At 38.4% G+C, this 25,570-nt stretch overlaps 1 long non-coding RNA gene across 1 annotated transcript; it reads left to right on the forward strand.

Annotated features, from left to right (window-relative positions):
* Window positions 1–24,879: 24,879 nt before the first annotated feature.
* On the forward strand, window positions 24,880–25,363 carry LOC130462451 (uncharacterized). The gene is made up of 2 exons (XR_008922683.1): window positions 24,880–24,978; window positions 25,080–25,363. It is a non-coding gene; the product is annotated as an uncharacterized lncRNA (long non-coding RNA).
* The last annotated feature ends 207 nt before the right edge of the window (window positions 25,364–25,570 follow it).

Raw genomic sequence — 25,570 nt, forward strand, 5'->3', positions numbered from 1 at the left:
GAGAAAGCTGCAAATGAGGCCTACAGAACTGCTCATCACAACTATCTTTCTTTCCTTCAGCAAATAGCCAAGCTGCAATGGCTTCAGTTGGGGGATGATAACACTGGCCTTTTTACATGAGTATTAAGCACAGAAGAAGACAAAATAAGATTAACTTTATCCATGATCAGGAGGGTAATTGGATCCAGACTAGTGATGGGCTGCAGCAAGCCTTCACTTAGTTCTACAGTTCCCTTTTTGGTGATTCTATGACCAACAGAACACCAGTTAAAAGCAGCAGTGATAGACCAAGGTCCAAGACTCACTGCAGAGCATCTAGCCATCTTTTCTTTTAGTATCCAGGAGAGGGATATTAGGAGAGTTCTTAATGCAATCCAAATAATAAAGCACCTGGTTTGGATGGTTTCAACAGTAAGTTTTTCAAAGCTGCATGGCCCATCATAAAAGATGACTTGTGTTTAGCCATTCCAGAGTTTTTCACTACAGGAAAAATTCTAAAAGAAGTGAATGTCACTTATATCTCTCTTGTTCCTAAAGTCACAGTCCCAAACTCTGTTGGTGACTACAGACCAATTGCTTGCTGCTCAGTAATCTACAAATGTATCTCAAAGTTGATGTGTGACAAGCTTAAACAAGTGTTGCCAGATATCAATTCACCCACCCAGGGTGCCTTTGTTGCAGGAAGATCAATCTTGCATAATGTGATGATTTTCCAAGATATTATTAAGTCTTATACTAGAGGCAATGCTAAACCTAGTTGCATGATGAAGCTAGACCTCAAGAAGGCTTATGAAACTGTTGAATGGAGTTTTATAGAGGAAGTTATGAAGGACTTTGGCTTCCCCCATCACTTTATTCAGCTGGTTATGACTTGCTTACCACTACTCAGTATTCTCTTCTTATAAATGGGGTTCCTTCTCCCCTAATTCAACCTAGAAGAGGTGTAAGACAGGGGAATCCCCTCTCCCCCCTCTTATTGACTCTTTGTATGGAGTACTTTTCAAGAATTATGAAGCTGGTTGCATCTCACCCCACTTTCAAACATCACTTAAGGTGTAAAACAGTCAATCTCAATCACCTGTGCTTTGCAGATGACCTCTTACTCTTCTTCCATGGAGATGTTACTTCTTTTCAGCTTATGTTGGAGGGTCTTCAGCTGTTTTCTGCTTCTACTGGTTTACAGGTTAATCCTAGTAAATAATCTATTTACTGTTGTGGGTTGTCTACTCATGACAAAAACATCATAACTGGTCTTTCTGGTTACAATATTGATAATTTCCCCTTCAGATACCTTGGGGTGCCCATTAGCCCAAAGAAAATCAAGCAGGGTGACTGTAATCTGCTAGTAGAAAAGATGGTGGCTAGAATTAAAGTTTGGAGCTCAAGACACCTGTCTTTTGCAGGGAGAATGCAGTTGCTAAACTCTGTTCTTATGAGCATCAGTGTGTATTGGTGTCAGTTGTTCCTCCTCCCTAACTCCATCATTAAAAAAATCAATTCCATTTGTAGATCATACTTGTGGTTTGGAGCATATGATGATGGTAGACCTGGTAGTGTTAGTTGGGATAAACTTTGTGATCCTAAGGAACAAGGTGGGCTTAGGTTTAGAAACTTGGCTCTTTGGAATCAAGCAGCTATAGGAAAGCTGGCATGGGCAGTTGAGAAAAAGCAAGATAATTTATGGGTGAAATGGATTCATGCTTTGTATATAAAGAACAAAACCTGGCAGCTTTTCTCACCATCATTAGCTGCCAGTTGGCCTGTGAAGCACATTTGCAAGGTCAAAAGGTTGTGTACTGAAAAGCTTAATTACCCTAGTTGGCTCACTGACTCTAAATACTCTTTCAAGGGTATGTACATCAAGCTCTGCACCCCTTCTATAAGAACTCAGTGGGCTAGGTATATTTGGAACAGACTATCTGTTCCTAAGCATAGATTCTCCCTGTGGCTAGCCTTGTTGGATAGGCACAAAACCAAGTTTAGGCTTCATCAATATGGCATCAGCACTGATAATCTATGTGCCATTTGTGGTTCTGCCCCTGAGACCAGTGCTCATCTCTTTTTTGAGTGCTCTTACAGTTTGGATTGTTTGGCTGTAGTTACAGATTGGCTAGGTCTGTCTTGTACTAGGAAGAATTTTCTTCAGATTCTGAACTGGACTAGAAGGTACTGCAAGAGTGCTTTCAAGAGAAAGATCATTTTTGCTGCTGTTGCAGGCTTGGTTTATGCAATTTGGAGAGCTAGAAATACTTCAGTTTGGGAGGGAGCAGTGCCAGCTGTTGCCACTGTCATCCAAACTTTGAAGTATAGTGTTAAACAAAGAGCTATTCAGTTGTGTCAAGATAGAATTAATGAGTTAGATAAGAGCTGGCTGTTTGTTTTATAGTATGCTCTAGGGCTGTTCGGTCTCAGTGTGTTGAGACTTGTTGTTTGTGGCTGTGTTTCCTTGGCTCTTTGCCTGGTTTCATGGCCTAGGTTGTAACCAGTTTTCAGGTTATAATATATTCTCCCTCTTGCTTGTCAAAAAAAAAAATGGCCACAAACATAACAACAATCATATCATCTGAAATTCTGGATGTCGAGTTGAACTTGACTAACTTTCTTGAATGGGAAATGAAACTTATCGAAGTTTTAAAAGTTAATGACATGCACTATGTCATTGAACAACCTTTTCCTAGCTATGATGCGTAGGGCATGACTCCAGAAAGGTACAAAAGTTGGGCACTTCACAAGTACCTTGTCATGGAGTTTATGCTAAAGTCTATTCCTGAAAGTTGGAGAGGGAGGTTCATTACTTTTGAGCCTCATGCTCTCCTAAGTCGTCTTGGGGATAGGTGTCGTGCGGGGTTTCAACCCAAGTGCCAAACTTGTGGCAAAAGGGTTGATGAATTGGCAAATTCAATGAGGGATTTCATACTCATTACCCCACACAAGTCGTGCCTAGAGACGAGCTTCTAGAGGCCCAAAAGCGCATTTACTCAATCAAGATGGACAAAAACACACCAATTCGGTCTCATGTGGATATGATGTCTGGATTATTTTTCACAATCGAGAGACTTGGTGGTTCCGTCAAAGAGTCGATGGCTATTGCACTAGTGCTGAATTCTCTTCATAGGGATTATGAGGGTTTTAAGATGCACTATCTCTTTAATCAGAAAGAGAGCACATTCTGTGAACTTGTGGAATTGCTCGAGAAATTCGATACAATCCTTAACTTCAAGCAAGACCCTTTGAATGTGAGGTGCACCAAATTCAAGAGTGTGTGCAAGGGGAAGATAAGCAAGGATGGATCTGAAGGAAATAATGCCCTTGGTCCAAGTATGCATTAGATGTTAAGTCTAATAAATGCGGTTCAGTATTAGTTAACAAGTTAATAATTCAGTGAGATCAAGTGAGCTGAATGCCTAGCTAGAGGCCGCTTCAGTTCAAGTGGAATTAATGATATTAATCCACAGCTTACTCTTGACTGAACCCGTAGGGTCACACAAATAGTACGTAAACGGATCAAGTATTTAATGGCATTAAATACTCCATCTATGGATATTCGGAATCGACGGATCTTGGTTTCAGTGGGAGCTGAGATCGTCACAGGCAAGAAATGAATACTCCGAAAACGATGATATTGCCGGAAACGGAAATATGGATCGTATCGGAAATATAAATATTATCCAAGTCGTAGATGTTGCCGGAAACAGAAACATGGTACGTATCGGAAAATATTATCGGAAATGGAAATATTGCTGGAATCGGAAATATTGCCGGAAACGGAAATATTGTCAGAATCGGAAATATTATCGGAATCGGAAAATAGTTCCGGAAACAGAAATATTAAATATTTGTTCGAAACGGAAATTAATTCCGGAATCGGAAATATTAAATATTGTTCGTATCGGAAATGAATTCCGGAATCGAGAATTTAATCGGAAGCGCATCGTACGAATTAGCATCGGACGAGGCCTGCCAGACGAAGGCCCAGCACGAAGCCGGGCCATCGCCCAGCAAGCCAAGCGCAACAACCACACGCCAAGCATGCGACCAGGCCCAGCGCAAAAGCCAGGCCCAGCCGAAGCTTGGGCGCGCGCACGGGGCTGCGACGAGTGGGCTGGCGCTGTGCGTGGGCCGCAAGGCCTGCGTGCGGTGCTAGCGTATTACTCGAAGTGTGTTACTCGAATCCTAAGGCTACCGGGATTCATCATATGATTAAATCTAATCCTAAAAGATTTAGTTTATTTAATTAGAGCCCTAGTAGGATTATAATTAAATAAATTAGTATCCTAATAGGATTCCAAATCCTTTTCCATAACTCTATAAATAGGTGCCTAGGGTCACATATTTACAACGAGTTTTCAAGTATTCAAAGTGAGTTTTTGAGAGAAAAATTCAGTCACACAATTGCCTAAAAGTGCCGAAAATAATGGTACCTTAAGGGCGATTCTAGTTGGTCAATCTTAAGGCGGATCCGGACGTGTTGTGGACTATCTACGGAGGGACGACACTTGGAGTCCTAAAGACTTGTTCTTGTTCGGTTCGGGCGCAGCTAGGGAAGGCACGCAACAAAGAGTATGCATCTAAACTATGCTAAATGATTATGTGTACATAATATGTATTCCTGGCTTTATGGTTTTTCCGCATGATTTATGAATTGTCATATGTATCATAACCTAACAGTGGTATCACGAGCCTCTTATTATTTTCATAATCTAAATTGCATGAACATGGTTAAATATTACAAATTCGCAAGAATTAAAGGGGGTGATTAATTTTCGTAATTGTTAATTAATTGCAAATTGCGTTTATTTAATTATACGTACGCAGTTTTTCGGCAGTTTCTTCGTTACTCATCCAAATCGAGTGATTTTTGTGTCAATTCCGCATGTAAAAGGCATTCTAAAATTTTGACAAAAATAATATGACTTTTCGGAGGTTTTAGTTTTTCGAATGCAAAATTTCGTAAATTTAAGATGTTACATTAAATATTTGCGATTCTTGTTGATAAATCTTGAATTTTTGATTGACCTACTGTATATGTTTAACAAGTTTGAATGCCTAGCCTTGTTAATTATGCAATCTAATTTGTAATTATGATTAATTTGTTGAAAATTAGAATAATTTAGAATTAATTTGATTTTCATAATTAATTATAATTTAATTAGATACCTATGATTAAAAACCACCATAAAAATTGTAAATTTATGATAAATTTTAAATTTTTATGACCTAGACTTGAATCCATGTTAATCGGAAATCAATTGAATAATAAATTTTCGATTTTTTCGCCCTAAAATTATGAAATTAATATTATTTATTAATTTGTCATTAATTTTAAATATAAATTTTTTAAATTTTATGCGATTCGTTCATATAACTTGCACGCACAAAGCAATGGACGCTACGTGTTACCCTTAAGGGATGTTGTATAGTGCGGGCATGAGACGACGAGCAAGGGAGCTCGTCGCCCATGCGGCACGAATGCAATGAGCAAGGCCATGGTGCACGAGCACAAGGCAGCAGCCCTGCCTTGTGTCGTGGGCTATTAGCAATGGACGAATGGGCATGGGCGAAGGCAAGGCACGGCAGTCGCGTGTGGGCAGCAAGCGAGCTGCGCCACAGCGCGCACTGCCTCGCGCAAAGCGTGCGGAGCCTCGCGCGCAGCGATCACAAGCTCGCGTGCCACGAGTGCTCAGCCCAGCGTCGATGCCTCGCATAGCGAGCGATGGCTCGCAGCATCGAGCGCTGGCAAGCGCGCGCAGCGAGCGCTGGCGAGCGCGCTGGCGAGCGCTGGCGAGCGCGCACAGCGAGCGTTGGCTCGCATGCAGCGAGCGCTGGCGAGCGCGCACAGCGAGCGATGGCTCGCGTGCATCGAGCGCTGGCGCGCGCGCAGCGAGCACCAGCTCGCATGAGGCCTTGCGAAGGATAGCAGCAGCAGCGATGCGACGCAGCGCATGGGCTGCGCGCACATGGCCAGCGATGGCTGTGTGCGTGTGGCCCATGGGCGTCCGTTGCGTAAGGTGTTTGCGTTGCGATTAGATCGTTTTGAAATTTTAATTTGAAATTTTCAGTTTACGTAATTTTAAAATTAATAATTTAAATTATTTTCTTGGATTTTAATTTTGAATATTGTAATTATAATATATTTTATTTATTCTAATTATTTTACTAAAATTAAAATCATGAATTAATTTAAATACGACTGAAATTAAATTAATCTTTTTTGGATTCAATTATAAATTTATATGAGCTTTAAATTTTAATTAAATTTGTATGTTTCCGGTTAGACTAGAAATACATTTTTATGTTTAAAATTAGTAAAGCATATGAATTTTTTGGTTTAAGTGGGAGCCCTTTTAGTCATAAACTCTTGATTAGGTCTACAAATCCTTAAGGTTAAAACAACTTGATTAGAATTAATAAGGACTGAATAATTGGTAGATTATTGGTGCCCTTGATTAATTGCTGCAAATGTTTACGTGATGCATAATGTGTTTTACTAACCAGCTATGTGGGCCATTCATGATAATGAATGGGTGAATGGTATATATTGTATATGTACTGTTTTGCAGGTTATGAAGTGACTAGTATGGCCCAAATAGGATAGAAAATATGGTCTGCGTACCATTAATTTGAATGTAATTGGTCTAAAGTACCAAAGTTGTTTTTCTATTCAAATATGGTCTGCGTACCATCAAATAGTTGTAATTAGTTTTAATTATAGCTTATCCTATTTGAAAAAATGGTGCCTCCCACGGAGATTTTCAAGACGGACTTTGAAGTTAAAGCTTCAAGATGAAGTCGGGCCATACTAGATCACATTTATCTTATGCATGTTTTAAGTTATTTATTGCTTTTAAATATGTCTTAAAATACATGAGATCAAAAGCTTGATTATGTTGCATGATTAAGGATTTTAGTTCACTTAAAATCTAACCAACATAGTAAGAGCCTTAAGTTCCAAACTTAAAAATTGAGTTAAAAGGTGCCATGCCAAAATATACACTTGCTTGGATATCCTTTACATCAATCTAGTAATAGTTTTCGCTCAGCGAGGTGTTACTTATTGGTTCTAAAGGGGCAAGGTACACAAATAATTGTGAGTACATGTTAGTTTTGGTGAAACTCAACGATATAAGTAAGGAGTCCTTTTATGTCGTGGCAAAATCGATAGGTTTACCTAATAAGTTCTTAGACGTACCTATCAACCAAGAATAGTTTCTAGACTATTAGCAAAAGGCTATTGCTTACCTAAGATGTTTTAGGATTAAGTCGACAAACTGTGCTTAGTTCTTCAATGATTTTAGGATCTTGGAATCATTTTATTCACACCTGCCGGAACACATAACTTGAATAAAATGGTTAATAAATGATAAATTATGCATGTATGCTAGAATTCAAGTTTATTAAGAGAAACTGTGAATGGTTATTTATTTGTTTATTCTTTTCAATTGTAGTTTTAAATATGGAAAACAACAATTCATTCAACATTCGATCAATTCTCGAAAAGGAGAAGTTGAACGGGAAGAACTTCCTTGACTGGCAAAGGAACTTGCAAATAGTTCTTATGCAGGAAGAAAAGGAGTATGTCCTAGAAGAGGCGATGCCCGAAGCCACAGGCGACGGGGTCACTCAGGCAGCCCTCAATCGTTGGATTGATGCCAACAAGGATGTGAAATGTCTAATGCTCGCCACCATGAGTGCGGATCTACAGAAAACGTTCATCAACTCAGATGCTTTAACAATCATCAGTGAGTTGAAGAACATGTTCCAAGATCTGGCTCGAGTCGAAAGATTCGAGACTCATAGGAAAATTCTTGAGACCAAGCTTAAGAAAGGCGAGCCCATAAGTCCACATGTTCTCAAAATGATTGGACTCATTGAGAATATGAGTCGGCTGGATCAGCAATTTTCCCAGGAAATGGCTATAGACACCATCCTCCATTCTCTTCATAGCGGGTATGATCAGTTCAAACTGAACTACAGTATGAATAGTCTGGACAAAACGCTCACTGAGCTTCACGGTATGCTGAAGACCGCTGAAAAGACGCTCAAAAGTGATAAGCAGGATGTGCTTATGGTGCGTGGGGGCAAGTTCAAGAAATCTGGAAAGAAGAGGAATGCTAAGAAAGGTGGCAACAAGGCCAGCCCAACTAAGCAAACTGGCGCCAAATCTGTAAAGAGGAAGGTCAGTCAACCCACTTCTGAATCCGAATGCTTCTACTGCAAGAAGAAGGGGCATTGGAAGAGAGATTTCTTGAAGCTAAAGGAAGATCAAAAGAACGGAACAGTCGTTCCATCTTCAGGTATTTTCGTTATAGACTGTATACTTGCTAATTCAACTTCTTGGGTATTAGATACAGGTTGTGGCTCACACTTATGTTCCAATCCACAGGGACTAAGAAGAAGTAGAAAGTTAAGCAAGGGTGAAGTCGACCTACGAGTGGGAAATGGAGCACGGATTGCTGCATTAGATGTAGGAACTTACTATTTGTCGTTGCCCTCCGGGCTAGTTTTGGAACTGGAAGAGTGTTTCCATGTTCCAAGTCTTACTAAAAACATCATTTCAGTTTCTTGCTTAGATGCTAAGGGATTTTCCTTTTTAATAAAAGACAATAGTTGTTCGTTTTATTTTAAAGAGATGTTTTATGGATCTGCTAGATGAGTCAATGGACTTTATTTATTAGATCACGACAAACAAGTATATAACATAAATACCAAAAAGGCCAAAAAGGATGATTCAGATCTCACCTATCTGTGGCATTGTCGATTAGGCCATATAAACTTGAAACGCTTAGAAAGACTTCAAAAGGAAGGAATTCTAGAACCATTTGACTTAGAGGATTATGGTAAATGCGAATCATGTTTACTTGGCAAAATGACAAAGCAACCTTTCTGTAAAGTTGGAGAAAGAGCAAATGAACTATTGGGTTTAATCCATACAGATGTATGTAGACCAATGAGTACAAATGCTAGAGGTGGTTTCAGCTACTTTATCACTTTCACTGATGACTTCAGTAGATATGGTTATGTCTACCTAATGAAGCATAAGTCTGAATCCTTTGACAAATTCAAGGAATTTCAGAGTGAAGTAGAGAATCAATTAGGCAAGAAGATTAAGGCACTGCGGTCTGATAGAGGCGGTGAATATCTGAGCTATGAATTTGATGACCATCTGAAAGAATGTGGAATTCTATCAGAATTGACTCCTCCTGGAACACCACAATGGAACGGTGTGTTGGAACGGAGGAACAGAACCTTGCTAGACATGGTCAGGTCAATGATGGGTCAGGCCAAACTTCCATTAGATTTTTGGGGACATGCTCTAAATACAGCTGCACTCACTATAAATAGAGCTCCGTCTAAAGCTGTCGAAAAGACTCCATATGAATTATGGTTTGAAAAGCCTCCAAATGTGTCTTTTCTTAAGATTTGGGGATGTGAAGTATACGTCAAACGATTAATTTCAGATAAACTTCATCCAAAATCTGAAAAATGTATCCTTGTGGGCTATCCAAAGGAAACAAAGGGGTATTACTTCTACAATACATCTGAGAACAAGGTGTTTGTTGCTCGAGATGGTGTCTTTTTGGAGAAAGATCACATTTCCAAAATGACAAGTGGGAGAAAAGTAGACCTCGAAGAAATTCGAGTCGACCAACAAACTCTAGAGAATGCTCAAGATGACATTCAGGATGAAACTCAGAGATCTTTAGAAGAATCTGGTGAGAATCATGGTCAATCTAGAAATGTTACCCCGCGTAGATCGCAAAGATATAGATCTCAACCGGAAAGGTACTTAGGTATTTTGACGAACGAGAGCTATGACGTTCTATTACTTGAAAGTGATGAACCTGCGACTTACAAACAAGCTATGACGATCTGAATTAGACTCCATGTCTGAAAACCAAGTATGGGATTTGGTCGATTTGCCAGATGGCTACCAAGCCATTAGAAGCAAATGGGTTTTCAAACTGAAAAAGGACAAGGATGGGAAACTTGAAGTTTTCAAAGCTAGATTGGTTGCAAAAGGTTACAGGCAAGTCCACGGTGTGGATTACGATGAAACCTTTTCACCAGTTGCAATGCTAAAGTCTATTCGGATAATGTTAGCAATCGCTGCATATTACGATTACGAAATATGGCAAATGGATGTCAAAACCGCTTTCTTGAACGACGTTTTAACATAAACTATGTTTATGACACATCCTGAGGGTTTTGAGGATCCAAATAATGTTAAAAAGGTATGCAAGCTAAAGAAATCAATCTACGGATTTAAGCAGGCATCCAGGAGCTGGAATATACGTTTTGATGAAGCAGTCAGTGACTTTGGTTTCATCAAGAACGCAGACGAATCTTGTGTATACAAGAAGGTCAGTGGGAGCAAAATTGCTTTCCTAGTACTATATGTCGACGACATATTACTTATCGGAAATGACATTCCTATGTTGAACTCTGTCAAGATTTGGCTTGGGAAATGTTTTTCGATGAAAGATCTAGGAGAAGCACAGTACATATTGGGCATCAAGATTTACAGAGATAGATCTAAAAAGATGATTGGACTTAGTCAAAGCACTTATATCAATAAGGTGCTTGATAGGTTCAAGATGGCGGACTCCAAGCGAGGCTACCTACCCATGTCTCATGGAATGACTCTAAGCAAGAATCAGTGCCCAAAAACACTTGATGAGCGTAGACGAATGAATGGGATTCCATATGCATCATTGATTGGTTCAATAATGTATGCTATGATATGTACACGCCCGGATGTTGCGTATGCACTCAGTGCTACGAGCAGATACCAGTCAGACCCAGGAGAGGCGCATTGGACTGCTGCCAAGAATATTCTGAAGTACCTGAAAAGGCACAAAGATGACTTCCTAGTCTATGGTGGAGATGATGAATTAATTGTTAAAGGCTATACGGACGCAAGTTTCCAAACCGACAAAGATGATTTCAGATCACAGTCTGGGTTTGTCTTCTGCCTCAACGGAGGAGCAGTAAGCTGGAAAAGTGCTAAGCAAAGCACCATTGCGGATTCTACAACTGAAGCGGAGTACATTGCTGCACATGAAGCAGCAAAGGAAGCTATATGGCTAAGGAAGTTCATAGGTGAACTTGGGGTAGTCCCCTCCATTAAAGGACCAATAGCCCTGTATTGTGATAATAACGGAGCTATTGCACAGGCAAAGGAGCCTAGACACCACCAGAGAGTCAAGCATGTACTTCGTAGATTTCACCTTCTACGAGAGTTCGTTGAAAGAAAAGAAGTCGAGATAAGCAAAATTGGAACTGATGACAACATATCAGATCGATTGACTAAACCTCTGCCGCAGGCGAAGCACAACTCGCACACTGCAGCTATGAGAATCAAGCATATTGGAGAATGGCTTTGATGACCCTGTTTAATGTTTTAAAGTTTTAGAGTTTAAATCTTTGTAAAACATTATTGGTTAATCATTCACAATAAATGAAAAGAATTCATTTTTCCATTTAATTTGTGGTTTATTAAATGATGAGTCCCTTCAATTTGACGATATATTCAAGATAGACTGTCAGGACCAGTCCTGTGACTAAGAAATGTCTATCAAGTGAACTTGAATGTCAAAGGTTGAAAATGGTCCCTAGTCGGAGTTTTCTATAAAATTGGACGCATAGAAGACGTTAGACGACTAGAATGCAAGATGACTAGTAGTTCTGTTTCTTGAACTATGTGGACATGGCAATGTCATAATCATTTGCATAGATACTTACTTTGGGAAGACAAGTATCGGACAAGATCTATGAAACTTTACTGTAAGAGATGAAAATCTGTCATAAGTAAATTTCATTAAAATTATTAGACACTAAATCCTCAATACCTGAGTGATTTGAGATTACTTGTTTGAGAACTGGTTGCTTTGACGTTGACCAACCGTCGCACCGTAAAAGGAGGCTATAAAGGCAACGCTCAGGTAATCACCTATCAAACGAAGTCTAATCTCAAGATCGCAAGATTGGGATTGTCCTCCCATAAATCGGGATGAGATGCATAAAAGTTTTACAAGGCCACTCGGAGAGCTAGAAACTGTGAAATGCATGGTCGTGCTCGGATGAATCATAGGTTATGATTATCTGTTTATTTGATCAGTTGAACTCTGAAACCGAGGAACACCTCTGGACATAATAAGGATGACAACTCTTACCTTATGTTCAAGAGCAAGCATCGAGCGACAAAGGAATTAGGAAATGCACACTTGTCCCTAAGGACAAGTGGCAGACTGAAGGAAATAATGCCCTTGGTCCAAGTATGCATTCAATGTTAAGTCTAATAAATGTGGTTCAGTATTAATTAACAAGTTAATAATTCAGTGAGATCAAGTGAGCTGAATGCCTAGCTAGAGGCCGCTTCAGTTCAAGTGGAATTAATGATATTAATCCACAGCTTACTCTTGACTGAACCCGTAGGGTCACACAAATAGTACGTAAACGGATCAAGTATTTAATGGCATTAAATACTCCATCTATGGATATTCGGAATCGACGTATCTTGCTTTCAGTGGGAGCTGAGATCGTCACAGGCAAGAAATGAATACTCCGGAAACGATGATATTGCCGGAAACGGAAATATGGATCGTATCGGAAATATAAATATTATCCAAGTCGTAGATGTTGCCGGAAACAGAAACATGGTACGTATCGGAAAATATTATCGGAAATGGAAATATTGCCGGAATCGGAAATATTGCCCGAAACGGAAATATTGTCAGAATCGGAAATATTATCGAAATAGGAAAATAGTTCCGGAAACGGAAATATTAAATATTTGTTCGAAACGGAAATAAATTCCGGAATCGGAAATATTAAATATTGTTCGTATCGGAAATGAATTCCGGAATCGAGAATTTAATCGGAAGCGCATCGTACGAATTAGCATCGAACGAGGCCTGCCAGACGAAGGCCCAGCACGAAGCCGGGCCTTCGTCCAGCAAGCCAAGCGCAACAACCACACGCCAAGCATGCGACCAGGCCCAGCGCAAAAGCCAGGCCCAGCCGAAGCTTGGGCGCGCGCACGGGGCTGCGACGAGTGGGCTGGCGCTGTGCGTGGGCCGCAAGGCCTGCGTGCGGTGCTAGCGTATTACTCGAAGTGTGTTACTGGAATCCTAAGGCTACCGGGATTCATCATATGATTAAATCTAATCCTAAAAGATTTAGTTTATTTAATTAGAGTCCTAGTAGGATTATAATTAAATAAATTAGTATCCTAATAGGATTCCAAATCCTTTTCCATAACTCTATAAATAGGTGCCTAGGGTCACATATTTACAACGAGTTTTCAAGTATTCAAAGCGAGTTTTTGAGAGAAAAATTCAGTCACACAATTGCCTAAAAGTGCCGAAAATAATAGTACCTTAAGGGCGATTCTAGTTTGTCAATCTTAAGGCGGATCCGGACGTGCTGTGGACTATCTACGGAGGGACGACACTTGGAGTCCTAAAGACTTTTTCTTGTTCGGTTCGGGCGCAGCTAGGGAAGGCACGCAACAAAGAGTATGCATCTAACTATGCTAAATGATTATGTGTAAATAATATGTATTCCTGTCGTTATGGTTTTTCTGCATGATTTATGAATTGTCATATGTATCATAACCTAACAGGATCTTCATCCACTCTCGGAGGGCAACTAGCGCCTTCCAAAAGCAAGATGAGGAAGAATGCTTCTCCTTTAACATCGCAATGCTTCAATTGTAATGAAATTGGTCATTAAAAGCGAGATTGCCCTAAACTAAAGGAAGAGAAGAAGGACAAAAATTTTGCTTCTCCTTCAGGTATGTATGTTATACATTGTAATCTTGCTAATTCTACTTCTTGGGTATTAGATACTGGTTGTGGCTCACACTTATGTTCCAATTCGTAGGGACTAAGGAGAAGTAGAAGGCTTGATAAAGGCGAGATGGATCTACGCGTGGGAAATGGAGCACGGATTGCTGCATTAGCCGTAGGATCGTATTTTATTTCTTTTCCTAGTGGTTTTGTTTTAGAACTAGAAAACTGTTACTATGTTCCTAGTATCACCAGAAACATTATTTCCGTTTCAAGTTTGGATTCTAAAGGTTTTAGTTTTCAATTTAAAGACAATAGTTGTTCTTTTGCTTTAAATGGAATTTTTTATGGTTCAGCACAACAAGAAAATAGTCTATATGTGCTAGATACGAGCAAACACATTTATAACATAAATACTAAAAAGGCTAAAACTGGTGATTCGGATCTCACATTTCTGTGGCATTGTCGATTAGGCCATATAAACACAAAGCGCATGGAATTTCTTCAGCGAAAGGGAATTCTAGAATCATTCGACTTAGAGAAGATTAATCAATGCGAATCTTGTTTACTTGGCAAAATGACAAAGCAACCTTTCTCAAAGGTGGGAAAAAGAGCAAGCGAACTACTAGGGCTAATACATACGGACGTATGTGGGCCTATGAGTACGAAAGCTAGAGGTGAGTTCAGCTATTTCATAACGTTTACGGACGATTCCAGTAGATATGGCTATATTTGTTAGGTTATGACAAATATAAAGCATATATATTTCATGCGGAAAAACCATAAAGCCAACAATCCAAATTAATTGCCACATAACAATTAGCATAATTTAGGATACATACTTATGTAGCGTGCCCTCCCTAGCTGCTCCGGGACCGAACAAGAACAATTTTAGGACTCCAAGTATAGTCCCTCCGTAGATAGTCCACAGCACGTTCGGATCCGCCTTAGATTTAATTAACTAGAATTTCAACCTAAGGTTTTAAGTTATTCGAATATGTTTTATGGCAAATTATTAACTTTAGTTTTAACCTTATAACTATATGAATACTTGAATTCATGTGTAACAAATTGTGAATTCCATCACCTATTCCGACAATATTTCCGATTCCGGCAATATTTCCATTTCCGATAATATTTTCCGATATGTACCATGTTTCCGTTTACGGCAACATCTACGACTTGGATAATATTTATATTTTCGATACGATCAATATTTCCGTTTTGGCAATATATCATCGTTTCCGGAGTATTCATAATTTCCCTTTTGACGATTTCAGTTCCCACTGGAACCGAGATCCGTCGATTCCGAATATCCATAAATGGAGTATTTAATTCACTTAAATACTTGATCCGTTCACGTACTATTTGTGTGACCCTACGGGTTCAGTCAAGAGTAAGTTGTGGATTAGTATTATTAATTCCACTTGAACTGAAGCGGCCTCTAGCTAGGCATACAGTTCACTTGATCTCACTGAATTATTAACTTGTATAATTAATTAATACTGAATCGCATTTATTAGAATTTATCATTGAATGCATACTTGGACCAAGGGCATTATTTCCTTCAGTCTCCCACTTGTCCTTAGGGACAAGTGTGCATTTCCTAATTCCTTTGTCGCTTGATGCTTTCTCATGAACATAAGGTAAGAGTTGTCATCCTAATTATGTCAAGAGGTATTTCTGGTTTCAGAGTTCAACTGATCAAATAAAGAGATAATAATAGCTTATGATTCATCTGAGCACGACCATGCATTTTACAGTTTCTAGCTCTCCGAGTGGCCTTGTACAACTTTCAGCATCTCATCCCGATTTATGGGAGGACAATCCCAATCTTGCGATCTTGAGATTAGACTTCATTTGATAGGTGATTACCCGAGCGTTGCCGTTATAGCCTCCTTTTATGGTGCGACGGTTGACAACGTCAAAATAAGCAGTTCTCAAACAAGTAATCTCAAATCACTCAGGTATTGAGAATTAGTGTCTAATAATTTTAATGAAATTTACTTTTGACATAATTTCATCTCTTACAGTAAAGTTTCATAGGTCTGTCCGATACTAGTCTTTCCAAAGTAAGCATCTATGCAAATGATTGCGACATTGCCATGTCCACATAGTTCAAGAAACAGAACTACTAGTCATCTTGCATTCTAGTCGTCTAGCGTTTTCTATGCGTCCATCTTTATAGAAAACTCCGGCCAGGGACCATTTTCAACTTTTGACATTCAAGTTCACTTGATAGACATTTCTTAGTCACAGGACTGGTCGTGACAGTCTATCTTGAATATATCGTCAAATTGGAGGGACTCATCATTTAATAAACCACAAATTAAATGGAAAAATGAATTTTATTCATTTATATGAATGGTTAACCAATAACGTTTTACAAAGTATCAAACTCTAAAACTTTAAAATATTAAATAAGGACATCAAAGACATTCTCCAACATGCTTGATTCCCATAGCTGCAGTGTGCGAGTTGTGCTTCGCTTGCTGCAGAGGTTTAGTTAGTGGATATGAGATGTTGTCATCAGTTCCAATCTTACTTATCTCGACTTCTTTTCTTTCAACGAACTCTCATAGAAGGTGAAATCTACGAAGTACATGCTTGACTCTTTGGTGGTGTCTAGGCTCCTTTGCCTGTGCAATAGCTCCGTTATTATCACAATATAGAGCTTTTGGTCCTTTAATGGAGGGGACTACACCAAGTTCACCTATGAACTTCCTTAGCCAAATAGCTTCCTTTGCTGCTTCATGTGCAGCAATGTACTCCGCTTCAGTTGTAGAATCCGCAATGGTGCTTTGCTTAGCACTTTTCCAGCTTACTGCACCTCCGTTGAGGCAGAAGACAAACCCAGACTGTGATGTGAAATCATCCTTGTCGGTTTGGAAACTTGCGTCCGTATAGCCTTTAACAATTAATTCATCATCTCCACCATAGACCAGGAAATCATCTTTGTGCCTTCTCAAGTACTTCAGAATATTCTTGGCAGCAGTCCAATGCGCCTCTCCTGGGTCTGACTGGTATCTTCTCGTAGCACTGAGTGCATACGCAACATCCGGGCGTGTACATATCATAGCATACATTATTGAACCAATAAATGATGCATATGGAATCCCACTCATCCGTCTACGTTCATCTAGTGTTTTTGGGCACTGAGTCTTCCTTAGAGTCATTCCATGAAACATGGGTAGGTAGCCTCGCTTGGAGTCTGCCATATTGAACCTTTCAAGAACCTTATTGATATAAGTGCTTTGACCGAGTCCAATCATCCTTTTACATCTATCTCTGTAAATCTTGATGCCCAGTATGTACTATGCTTCTCCTAGATCCTTCATCGAAAAACATTTTCCAAGCCAAATCTTGACAGAGGTCAACATAGGAATGTCATTCCCGATGAGTAATATGTCGTCGACATATAATACTAGAAAAGCGATTTTGCTCCCACTGACCTTCTTGTATACACAGGATTCGTCTACGTTCTTGAAGAAACCAAAGTCACTGACTGCTTCATCAAAACGTACATTCCAGCTCCTTGATGCTTGCTTCAATCCGTAGATTGATTTCTTAAAGTTGCATACCTTTTTAGCATTCTTTGGATCCTCAAAACCCTCAGGAAGTGTCATAAACACAGTTTCTGTTAAAACACCGTTTAAGAAAGCGGTTTTGACATCCATCCTCCATATTTTGTAATCGTAATATGCAGCGATTGCTAACATTATGCGAATAGATTTTAGCATTGCAACTGGTGAAAAGATTTCATCGTAATCCACACCATGGACTTGCCTGAAACCTTTTGCAACTAATCTAGCTTTCAAAACTTTTAGTTTCCCATCCTTGTCCTTTTTCAGTTTGAAAACCCATTTGCTTCCTATGGCTTGGTAGCCATCTGGCAAATCGACCAAATCCCAAACTTGGTTTTCAGACATGGAGTCTAATTTAGATTGCATGGCTTCTTGCCATTACTTGGAGCTAGGGCTCGTCATAGCTTGTTTGTAAGTCGCAGGTTCATCACTTTCAAGTAATAGAGATTCATAGCTCTCGTTCGTCAAAATACCTAAGTACCTTTCCGGTTGAGATCTATATCTCTGCGATCTACGCGGGGTTACATTTCTAGATGGTCCTTGATTCTCACCAGATACTTCTAAAGATCTCTGAGTTTCAACCTGAATGTCATATTGAGCATTCTCTTGAGTTTGTTGTTCGACTCAAATTTCTTCGAGGTCTACTTTTCTCCAACTTGTCATTTTGGAAATGTGATCTCTTTCCGAAAAGATACCATCTCGAGCAACAAACACCTTGTTCTCAGATGTATGGTAGAAGTAATACCCCTTTGTTTCCTTTGGATAGCCCACAAGGATATATTTGTCAGATTTTGGTTGAAGTTTGTCTGAAATTAATCGTTTGACGTATACTTCACAACCCCAAATCTTAAGAAAAGACACATTTGGAGGCTTTCCAAACCATAACTCATGTGGAGTCTTTTTAACAGCTTTAGACGGTGCTCTATTTATAGTGAGTGCAGCTGTGTTTAGTGCATGTCCCCAAAATTCTATTGAAAGTTCGGCCTGACCCATCATTGATCTAACCATGTCTAGCAAGGTTCTATTCCTCCGTTCTGACACACCGTTCCATTGAGGTGTTCCAGGAGGAGTCAATTCTGATAGAATTCCACATTCTTTTTGATGGTCATCAAATTCATAGCTCAGATATTCACCGCCTCTATCAGACCGCAGTGCCATAATCTTCTTGCCTAATTGATTCTCTACTTCACTTTGAAATTCCTTGAATTTGTCAAAGGATTCAGACTTATGCTTCATTAGGTAAACATAACCATATCTACTGAAGTCATCAGTGAAAGTGATAAAGTAGCTGAAACCACCTCTTGCATTTGTACTCATTGGTCCACATACATCTGTATGGATTAAACCCAATAGTTCAGTTGCTCTTTCTCCAACTTTAGAGAAAGGTTGCTTTGTCATTTTGCTAAGTAAACATGATTCGCACTTACCATAATCCTCTAAGTCAAATGGTTCTAGAATTCCTTCCTTTTGAAATCTTTATATGCGCTTTATGTTTATATGGCCTAATCGACAACGCCACAGATAGGTGAGATCTGAATCATTCTTTTTGGCCTTTTTGGTACTTATGTTATAAACTTGTTTGTCGTGATCTAATAAATAAAGCCCATTGACTAATCTAGCAGATCCATAAAACATCTCTTTAAAATAAAACGAGCAACTATTGTCTTTTATTAAAAAAAGAAAATCCCTTATCATCTAAGCAAGAAACAGAAATGATGTTTTTAGTAAGACTTGGAACACGAAAATATTCTTCCAGTTCCAAAACTAGCCCAGGGGGCAACGACAAATAATAAGTTCCTACAGCTAATGCTTCCCACTCGTAGGTCGACTTCACCCTTGCTTAACCTTCTACTTCATCTTAGTCCATGGGAATTGGAACATAAGTGTGAGCCACAACCTGTATCTAATACCTAAGAAGTTGAATTAGCAAGTGTACAGTCTATAATGAAAATACCTGAAGAAGGAACGACTATTCCGTTCTTCTGATCTTCTTTAAGCTTCAAGCAATCTCTCTTCCAATGCCCCTTCTTCTCGTAGTAGAAGCATTCAGATTCAGTAGTGGGTTGGCTTACCTTCTTCTTTTCAGACTTAGTGCCGCCAGATTGCTTAGTCGGGCTGGCCTTCTTGCCACCTTTCTTTGCATTCCTCTTCTTGCCAGATTTCTTGAACTTGCCCCCACGCACCATAAGCACATTTGAGCGTCTTTTCAGCGGTCTTCAGCATACCGTGAAGCTCAGTGAGCGTTTTGTCCAAACTATTCATACTGTAGTTCAGCTTGAACTGATCATACCCGCTATGAAGAGAATAGAGGATGGTGTTTACAGCCATTTCCTGAGAGAATTGCTGCTCCAGCCGACTCATATTCTCAATGAGTCCAATCATTTTGAGAACATGTGGACTTACGGGCTCGCCTTCGTTAAGCTTAGTCTCAAGAATTCGCCTATGATTCTCGAATCTTTCGACTCGAGCCAGATCTTGTAACATGTTCTTTAACTCACTGATGATCGTGAAAGCATCTGAGTTGATGAACGTTTTCTGTAGATCTGCACTCATGGTTGCAAGCATTAGACATTTTACATCCTTGTTGACATCAATCCAACGATTGAGGGCTGCCTGAGTGACCCCGTCGCCTGCAACTTCGAGCATCGCCTCTTGCAGAGCATTCTCCTTTTCTTGCTGCATAAGAACTATTTGCAAGTTCCTTTGCCAGCCAAGGAAGTTTTTTCCGTTCAACTTCTCCTTTTCGAGAATTGATCGAATGTTGAATGAATTGTTGTTTGCCATAGTAAAACTAGAATTTAAAAAAGAATAAACAAATAAATAACCATTCACAGTTTCTCTTAATAAACTTGAATTCTAGCATACATGCATAATTTATCATTTATTAACCATTTTATTCAAGTTATGTGTTCCGGCAGGTGTGAATAAAATGATTCCAAGATCCTTAAATCATTGAAGAATTAAGCACATTATGTATTTAGACTTAATTCTAAAATATTTTAGGTAAGCAAAGCCTTTGCTAATAGTCTAGAAACTACTCTTGGTTGATAGGTACGTCTAAGAACTTATTAGGTAAACCTATCTCATTTGCCACGACATAAAAGGACTCCTTACTTATATCGTTGAGTTTCACTAAAACTAACATGTACTCACAATTATTTTTTGTGTACCTTACCCCTTTAGGATCAATAAGTAACACCTCGCTTAGGCGGAAAACTATTACTAAGATTGATGTAAAGGTTATCCAAGTAAGTGTTATTTTGGCATGGCACTTTTTAACTCAATTTTTAAAGTTTGGAACTTAAGGATCTTACTATGTTGGTTAGATTTTAAGTGAACTAAAATCCTTAATCATGCAACATAATCAAGCCACAATCTCATGCATAATTTAGACATATTTAAAGCAATCAATAACTTAAAGCATATATAAGATATAATTGTGATCTAGTCTGGCCCGACTTCATCTTGAAGCTTCAACTTCAAACTCCGTCTTGAAAATGGATTGGAAACTCCGTCTTGAATTTCACCATGGGAGGCGCCATTTTCTCCAAATAGGATAAGCTATAATTTGAACAATTACAACTATTTGATGGTACGCAGACCATATTTAAAGCAATAAAACTTTGGTACTTTAGACCAATATTACATTCAAATTAATGGTACGCAGACCATATTTTCTATCCTATTTGGGCCATACTAGTCACTTTCCATAACCTCCAAAACAGTACATTTACAATATACCATTCACCCATTCATTTATCAATGAATGGCCCACATAGCTGGTTAGTAGAACATATTATGCATCACATAAATATTTGCATCAATTAATCAAGGCTTCCAATAATCTACCAATTATTCAATCCTTATTAATTCTAATCGAGTTGTTTTAACCTTAAAGGAATGTAGACCTAATCAAGAGTTTATGACTAAAACTCTTCCACTTAAACCAAGAAATTTACATGCTTTACTAATTTTAAACATAACATTGTATTTCCTAGTCTAACCGGAAACATACAAACTTAATTAAAATTTAAAGCTCATATAAATTATTATTTGAATCCTTTAATTTATTTTCAGTTTATTAAATTAATTAATTTAAATTTAATCAAGGTTTTAATTTTAGTAAAATAATTAGTATAAATAAAATTTATAATAATAAAATTATTCAAAATTAATTTCCGAGAAAAAATTAAATTACGAATTTTAAATTTAATTCAAATCGTTTCACTAGTGGAAAAAGGCTTATTTGCATCCCCGCATTTGCCACGCCATTCTGAACATGTGACGCAAATGACAAATTTTAGCATAAAATTTAGTCATTTGCGTCGCAGCTTTGTTAAACTGCGAGGCAAATGACTCCAGGATGCCCCCCAGAGTCATTTGCGTCGCAGATTAGTAAAACTGCGACGCAATTTACTCAATCAAGTGCGTCGCAGATTTACTAATCTGCGACGCAAATGACTCTGGGGGGCATCCTAGAGTCATTTGCCTCGCAGTTTAACGAAGCTGCGACGCAATGTGTTTTGATTATTTTTTTCGAATTCGCGCTCACTAGCTTAATTGCTTAGGAACTTCATTCTGACTTAGGTTAATATTGCTCGACAAACACTGCTTCCCTCCCAAACGAAACCAACACCAACACTAGCTGCTTTGTTCTCACCGGCGGCTTCACCCTGTTCACTGTCGTCGTTGCCTTCCGTCGTTGCTTCGCCGCCTTTCGTCGTTGCCGCGCTGTTCCTTCGCTGCTTCACTGCTTCACTGCATCGCTACTTCACTGATTCCTGCCCTTCTTCCTTTTTAAAGCCGCCGCCCACGGCCAAGGAAGTCATCCACGGCACGGCAGCCGCCCACTCAGCCGCCCTTGTTCATTGTCGTCTCTCCTCTCTTAGGTATTGAATTTTAGTTTTGATATTTATTGAATTTTAATTGTGCATTTTAATTTTAATTGTGGACATTATAATTGAATTTTAATTATGCATTATAATTGAATTTTAATGGTTGATATTATATGTTGAATTTTAATTGGGTACATTTTAGGATTTAGGTTTTGTTGAATTTTAGTTGTAGGTTTTGTTGAATTTTAGTTGAATTTTAATTGGGTACATTTTAGGATTTAGGTTTTGTTGAATTTTAGTTGTTAGGTTTTGTTGAATTAAAAGTTAAGAAATGAAGTTTTGGGTATGAAATGAATTTAGGTGATATATGAAATCATGTTTTGGGTTTGCTACAAAATTTTGGATTTATAATGATATGAATAGCCTAGTTTATATTCTAACCTTTGACAAAATTTGGTCTAGTGGTTGAAAATGGATCGGAGTTGGATGTATGGTAGTAAACGATTTTCTACAAGGTTCTTACAAGGGATTCAAGAGTTCATTAAGGTTGCCTTGAAACATCAATCAGAACATGAATCAAGTTTAATTCTGTCTCCTTGTTGTGATTGCAATAATTCAAGGGGGTATCGGGATATTGATGATATTGTTGATCACATAGTTCGTCGCGGTTTTAAGGGTAACTACACGACGTGGACATGGCATGGTGAGAGCATAGATCATGGGGCAAGTTCTAGTATGCCGAGCTCTAGTCAGCATAATCATTGTGATAATGGTGATGATAATGAAATTGAGGATGATATTGGTGTTGAAAGTGAGGAAGAAGAGGAGAAAGATAGGATAGATGATATGATGCATGATGTGGAAGACCATCATTTCGTTGAGCGTCCCCATATGTATGATAGTATAATCAAAGCTTCCGCAACACCATTATATCCTGGTTCTACACAAACTGTACTTGGTGCCGTCATCGAATATTTCAACTTAAAGGTGGAAAACGGTTGGACCAACAAGAGTTTTTCACAGTTTTTGGAGGCCACGTCTGGTAATCTTCCTGAAGGAAACAAGCTTCCAAGGTCTAACTATGAGGCCCAGAAGCTTATGTGTCCTTTGGGTATGGATTATGAGAAGATACACGCGTGTCCAAATGATTGCGTGTTGTATCGAAAGCAGTATGCAAATCTGCATGAGTGTCCAAGATGCGGATTGTCCCGTTACAAGATCGTGGAGAATGATGCAACATCAACTAAGAAGAAACCTTCTCCGGCTAAGGTGCTTTGGTATCTTCCAATTATACCAAGATTTAAGCGCCTTTTCTCAGAAGAGAAAACTGAAAAACTCTTGAGGTGGCATGCCGAAGGGAGGAAGAAAGATGGGTTAATGAGGCATCCTGCTGATTCTCCACAATGGAGGAACATTGATCGAAAGTACAAGGTCTTTAGGGAAGAAGTTCGGAATCTCAGGCTTGGTCTTTGCACGGATGGAATGAACCCATTTGGGACACTTAGTACCCAATATAGCACTTGGCCGGTTCTTCTCACCATATACAATTTGCCTCCTTGGTTATGCATGAAGCGTAGATACATCATGTTGTCGCTCTTAATCTCTGGGCCTAAACAACCCGGAAAACATTCCTTAGGTTCTTTGGTTCAAAGTTGGGTTCGAAAACATCTATTTTGCCTAAAAATGACCTAGGACGACCCAATTAGCCTTAAATGTGAAATAATAGATTGTAAAGAGACTTAGAAAGTTATAACTATGCATATGAGACGTGTAATAAGTTTGAAAACATTCCTTAGGTTCTTTGGTTCAAAGTTGGGTTCAAAAACATCATTTTTGCCTAAAAATGACCTAGGACGACCCAATTAGCTTTAAATGTGAAATAATAGATTGTAAAGAGACTTAGAAAGTTATAACTATGCATATGAGACGTGTAATAAGTTTGAAAACATTCCTTAGGTTCTTTGGTTCAAAGTTGGGTTCGAAAACATCATTTTTGCCTAAAAATGACCTAGGACGACCCAATTAGCCTTAAATGTGAAATAATAGATTGTAAAGGGCCTTAGAAAGTTATAACTATGCATATGAGACGTGTAATAAGTTTGAAAACATTCCTTAGGTTCTTTGGTTCAAAGTTGGGTTCGAAAACATCATTTTTGCCTAAAAATGACCTAGGACGACCCAATTAGCCTTAAATGTGAAATAATAGATTGTAAAGAGACTTAGAAAGTTATAACTATGCATATGAGACGTGTAATAAGTTTGAAAACATTCCTTAGGTTCTTTGGTTCAAAGTTGGGTTCGAAAACATCATTTTTGCCTAAAAATGACCTAGAACGACCCAATTAGCCTTAAATGTGAGTACTACGTATATAATTGCATTTACATGTGTAAACAAAGTATATAATTGCACTTACATGTAAAATATTCTTTGCATTTACATGTGTAAACAAAGTATATATAATTGCATATTTTATCGAATGTGTAGTGCTTTTCGGAGTTACAAGAGACTAGGTGGACAATCTAAGGGAACTAAATTAACATGGATTCCAGCACAGGTATATATATATATATATAATTAGTTTATTATTTACCTTAGAAATAAGTTTTTCAAAATTATAACATACAATGTGATAGAAATTTTACTTGTGTTATTTATTTTAATGCATTTAGTGTGCTCAACAACCGGGATCACTAGATTGTGGCTACTACGTCATGCGTTTTATGTACGACATAATAATGAATCATGGTAATAGTCAAGATCTTACTAAGGTATGTTCTCATAAACTACGTACTTTATATAATAAATTGAAGTACACAAAACTATTATATTGATCAATCGTTGATAAATTGAATTATTTACACTTTTTTAGGATTTTTCAAGAACATTGCCTTATTCACCGGAGGAGATTAATGAGGTGAAAGATTTTTGGGCAGATTACTTCATGAACAATGTCGAATTTTTAGCTTAATTTGTAATATGAACTTGATCTCTAGCTAGCTACGTACCTTTGTTGTAATAATTTTATGTTTGTTGTAACATGTTGGTTGATCGATCTATGACGAATTTAATTGCCTTTTATTGGGAACGTTAATTACGTTGTAAACTTTTGTGACAGGTATTAATTATAAATGTATTCCCGGTATTGGGAATGAAGCGTCTAATTTCAAAGACGATCATGTCGGAATTTCCAACTAAAATATTAAAAAACGAATATTTTTTTTTAAAAAAAATAAGTCATTTGCAACGCACGTTAGCTCAATGTGCGAGGCAAATGACTTAATTTTTTGGCGCTAAAATTGTCATTTGCGTCGCACATTAAGCTAATGTGCGTGGCAAATGACTTTTTTTTTTGCGCCTAAA

The sequence above is a fragment of the Spinacia oleracea genome, chromosome 6, assembly GCF_020520425.1.
Source record: "Spinacia oleracea cultivar Varoflay chromosome 6, BTI_SOV_V1, whole genome shotgun sequence".
NCBI classification, from domain to species: domain Eukaryota; kingdom Viridiplantae; phylum Streptophyta; class Magnoliopsida; order Caryophyllales; family Amaranthaceae; genus Spinacia; species Spinacia oleracea.